Below are 5,000 nucleotides of genomic sequence, written 5' to 3' on the forward strand. Positions count from 1 at the left end.
ATTGGGCATCGTCGATCTGAGTGCAGATGGAAAAATCAAAATGTGTGCTGAGGTTCTACTGAGATTTCAACTCAGATCACTGGATCCAAAGTCCAGAGTGCTAACCATTACACCATGGAACCAACCATGACGCAATCATGGCTGCAGCTTGTTTTGCTGAATAAAGCATATGAAATCGTGAACGATGGCGAAAACAGGCTCCAAAGCTGCAGTGCAAATCTGCAATCATACACAATGGTAAATTGATATCTTATAACCTTTCGTTCCACAAATTTACCAACATTTCCACGATATCACAGCTAGTGCAGTTTGAAATGTTGATGAAAAGTGGCTAGTAAAAAGATTGCTGTATCTGTTACTTGGAAAAAGTGTGAAAAAAATAAATTGCAAAACTTATACTGTTAGAAAACTGTTCATCCAGTAGTCGATAAAGATTAGCATTGCATGGTAAAAGGCTTCATCTGAGAGATAATTTAAGGTTTGTGCAAATCAAAGTGCATGTCCCAGTCCATTAGCCAGGACAGCGGTCTGTGGCTGCTGGACAAGATCAAGAGAAAAACCTCTTACCTGATGGCACCCACGGTGTTTCTTTTGATTGGCGACAAGTCGCACATGTAATGTTGCTCCAGAATAGATTATCTAAAGAACAATCAAAGATAAAGTCAGTTTGGTCCTAGAAACTCGCTCCATCACAGATCACTGTCATGGGGAATAGAATAGTAAACATGCAAATTGAACAAAAAAGATAAAAGGTCAAAAAGTTATTGAAACATAGACGTAGTCGGCAGGATTTGAACCTGCGCGGGGAGAACCCAATGGATTTCAAGTCCATCGCCTTAACCACTCGGCCACGACTACTCGGATGTCAAGCTGTTATGAGCTTCACACATGTTTTCTTATTAGAAAACTATTGCACCAAGTTATTGCACCATGATCACGCTCAGTGATCAACCCTCTGGAAGACATCTCAGAAAATGAAAAGAAAATACAAGGTCTCAGTAAAATGCAAAAATCTGATTTAAAGTCATCATCAATGGGAACCATTCACAGTTTAAAGCTTTTCCCTCTTCATAATGTGGATTTGGAGTCAGTCAGCTCCAAAAACATCCTTAAAAATAATCCGAAAATGCTGAGAAGACTGAACATAATCATTTCCAAGTAAAAAAGACTTGATGTTCATTTGATCAGGCTTTGGAGCATCTATTAACCATCTCAAGTTTCCAAAAATGTCCAGCGGTTAACTGAAATTACCATATCAATCTTCAGATGTTTTTCACTTTGAACAGCTCCATACCTGTAATACAAGTCAACGGTAAGGTTCGAAAGACCCTATAAAGGGTCCTGATTGACTTTTGTGTGCTACAAAAGAAGCCACAAAACACATTCAAAAGACGCCGAGAAGAATTTTTAGAAAAACACCACCAAAAAGGTTTATAAGGCACTTTAGGAAATTCTGGAAAACACAAGAAAAGATGGCTTAGAGAAAAATCAAAAACACTTCCTGAAACCATTTTGGCTTCAAATCCTTGTCAGATTCACCCACTTGGAAAGAGTGTTATGTGAATATTGACTCAAGTCACAGAGTATGAGATTGCTTGTTATGACATAGACAATGAGTGATATTGACAGCTTCGACCATGAATCCTTGAACTCTTTTTTTGTCTTTTATTATGTGGATTTTAAATCGTCGATCTGAGTGCAGATGGAAAAAATCGAAATGTGTGCCCAGGTTCCACTGTGATTTGAACTCAGATCACTGGATTCAAAGTCCAGAGTGCTAACCATTACACCATGGAACCAACCATGACATAGCTATGGCTGCGGCTTGTTGTGCTGAATAAAGCATATGAAATCGTGAACGATGGCGAAAACAGGCTCCAAAGCTGCAGTGCAAATCTGCAATCATACACAATGGTAAATTGATATCTTATAACCTTTCATTCCAAAAATTTACCAACATTTCCACGATATCACAGCTAGGACAGTTTGAAATGTTGATGAAAAGTGGCTAGTAAAAAGATTGCTGTATCTGTTACTTGGAAAAAGTGTGAAAAAAATAAATTGCAAAACTTATACTGTTAGAAAACTGTTCATCCAGTAGTCGATAAAGATTAGCATTGCATGGTAAAAGGCTTCATCTGAGAGATAATTTAAGGTTTGTGCAAATCAAAGTGCATGTCCCAGTCCATTAGCCGGGACAGCGGTCTGTGGCTGCTGGACAAGATCAAGAGAAAAACCTCTTACCTGATGGCACCCACGATGCTTCTTTTGATTAGCGGCAAGTCACACATGTAATGTTGCTCCAGAATAGATTATCTAAAGAACAGTCAAATATAAAGTCAGTTTGGTCCTAGAAACTCGCTCCATCACAGATCACTGTCATGGGGAATAGACTAGTAAACATGCAAATTGAACAACAAAGAGAAAAGGTCAAAAAGTTATTTTAAACATAGACGTAGTCGGCAGGATTTGCACCTGCGCGGGGAGACCCCAATGGATTTCTAGCCCATCGCCTTAACCACTCGGCCACAACTACTCAGACGTCAAGCTGTTATGAGTTTCACACACGTTTTCTAATAGCACCATGATCAAGCTCAGAGATCAACCCTCTGGAAGACATCTCAGAAATAGAAAAGAAAAAGAAGGTCTCAGTAAAATGCAAAAATCTGATTTAAAGTCATCATCAATGGGAACCATTCACAGTTTAATGCTTTTCCCTCTTCATAATGTGGATTTGGAGTCAGTCAGCTCCAAAAACATCCTTAAAAATAATACAAAAATGCTGAGAAGACTGAACATAATCATTTCCAAGTAAAAAAGACTTGATGTTCATTTGATCAGGATTTGGAGCGTCTATTAACCATCTCAAGTTTCCAAAAATGTCCAGCGGTTAACTGAAATTACCATATCAATCTTCAGCTGTTTTTCACTTTGAACAGCTCCATACCTATAATACAAGTCAAGGGTAAGGTTCGAAAGACCCTATAAAGGGTCCTGATTGACTTTTGTGTGCTACAAAAAAAGCCACAAAACACATTCAAAAGACGCCGAAAAGAATTTTTAGAAAAACACCACCAAAAATGTTTATAAGGCACTTTAGGAAATTCTGGAAAACACAAGAAAAGATGGCTTAGAGAAAAATCGAAAACACTTCCTGCAGCCATTTTGGCTTCAAATCCTTGTCAGATTCACCCACTTGGAAAGAGTGTTATGTGAATATTGACTCAAGTCACAGAGTATGAGATTGCTTGGTATGACATAGACAATGATTGATATTGACAGCTTTGACCATGAGTCCTTGAACTCTTTTTTTGTCTATTATTATGTGGATTTTAAATTGCTTGTTTCATCATAAAAATGGTGCTAACCATTACACCATGGAACCAACCATGACGCAATCATGGCTGCGGCTTGTTGTGCTGAATAACGCATATGAAATCGTGAACGATGGCGAAAACAGGCTCCAAAGCTGCAGTGCAAATCTGCAATCATACACAATGGTAAATTGATATCTTATAACCTTTCATTCCACAAATTTACCAACATTTCCACGATATCACAGCTAGGACAGTTTGAAATGTTGATGAAAAGTGGCTAGTAAAAAGATTGCTGTATCTGTTACTTGGAAAAAGTGTGAAAAAAATAAATTGCAAAACTTATACTGTTAGAAAACTGTTCATCCAGTAGTTGATAAAGATTTGCATTGCATGGTAAAAGGCTTCATCTGAGAGATAATTTAAGGTTTGTGCAAATCAAAGTGCATGTCCCAGTCCTTTAGCCAGGACAGAGGTCTGTGGCTGCTGGACAAGATCAAGAGAAAAACCTATTACCTGAAGGCACCCACGGTGCTTCTTTTGATTAGCGGCAAGTCGCACATGTAATGTTGCTCCAGAATAGATTATCTAAAGAACAGTCAAAGATAAAGTCAGTTTGGTCCTAGAAACTCGCTCCATCACAGATCACTGTCATGGGGAATAGACTAGTAAACATGCAAATTGAACAACAAAGATAAAAGGTCAAACAGTTATTGAAACACAGACGTAGTTGGCAGGATATGAACCTGCACGGGGAGACCCCAAAGGATTTGTAGTCCATCGCCTTAACCACTCGGCCACGACTACTCGGACGTCAAGCTGTTATGAGTTTCACACATGTTTTCTAATAGCACCATGATCAAGCTCAGTGATCAACCCTCTGGAAGACATCTCAGAAAATGAAAAGAAAATACAAGGTCTCAGTAAAATGCAAAAATCTGATTTAAATTCATCATCCAAGGGAACCATTCACAGTATAAAGCTTTTCCCTCTTCATAATGTGGATTTGGAGTCAGTCAGCTCCAAAAACATCCTTAAAAATAATCCAAAAATGCTGAGAAGACTGAACATAATCATTTCCAAGTAAAAAAGACTTGATGTTCATTTGATCAGGCTTTGGAGCGTCTATTAACCATCTCAAGTTTCCAAAAATGTCCAGCGGTTAACTGAAATTACCATATCAATCTTCAGCTGTTTTTCACTTTGAACAGCTCCATACCTATAATACAAGTCAACGGTAAGGTTCGAAAGACCCTATAAAGGGTCCTGATTGACTTTTGTGTGCTACAAAAAAAGCCACAAAACACATTCAAAAGACGCCGAAAAGAATTTTTAGAAAAACACCACCAAAAATGTTTATAAGGCACTTTAGGAAATTCTGGAAAACACAAGAAAAGATGGCTTAGAGAAAAATCAAAAACACTTCCTGAAGCCATTTTGGCTTCAAATCCTTGTCAGATTCACCCACTTGGAAAGAGTGTTATGCGAATATTGACTCAAGTAACAGAGTATGAGATTGCTTGGTATGACATAGACAATGAGTGACATAGACAATTTTAATTTTTGCTAATCCTACTTGATTGACAGCTTTGACCATGGTGTTCCATGAATCCTTGAACTCTTTTTTTGTCTTTTATTATATGGATTTTAAATTGCTTGTTTCATCATAAACATTGGGCATCGTCG

The 5,000-nt window shown here is 38.0% G+C and overlaps 4 non-coding genes across 4 annotated transcripts; all 4 read right to left on the minus strand.

The window, feature by feature from the left end:
- Window positions 1–776: 776 nt before the first annotated feature.
- Window positions 777–858, minus strand: TRNAS-UGA (transfer RNA serine (anticodon UGA)). The gene has a single exon. It is a non-coding gene; the product is annotated as a tRNA-Ser (tRNA).
- An 869-nt stretch (window positions 859–1,727) lies between these two features.
- TRNAQ-UUG (transfer RNA glutamine (anticodon UUG)) lies at window positions 1,728–1,799 on the minus strand. The gene has a single exon. It is a non-coding gene; the product is annotated as a tRNA-Gln (tRNA).
- A 655-nt stretch (window positions 1,800–2,454) lies between these two features.
- TRNAS-AGA (transfer RNA serine (anticodon AGA)) lies at window positions 2,455–2,536 on the minus strand. Its single transcript has one exon. It is a non-coding gene; the product is annotated as a tRNA-Ser (tRNA).
- A 1,503-nt stretch (window positions 2,537–4,039) lies between these two features.
- Window positions 4,040–4,121, minus strand: TRNAC-ACA (transfer RNA cysteine (anticodon ACA)). Its single transcript has one exon. It is a non-coding gene; the product is annotated as a tRNA-Cys (tRNA).
- Window positions 4,122–5,000: the final 879 nt, after the last annotated feature.

This window comes from Dendrobates tinctorius, unplaced genomic scaffold, assembly GCF_039654945.1.
Source record: "Dendrobates tinctorius isolate UK_male_01 unplaced genomic scaffold, ASM3965494v1 ptg000048l, whole genome shotgun sequence".
NCBI classification, from domain to species: Eukaryota; Metazoa; Chordata; class Amphibia; order Anura; family Dendrobatidae; genus Dendrobates; species Dendrobates tinctorius.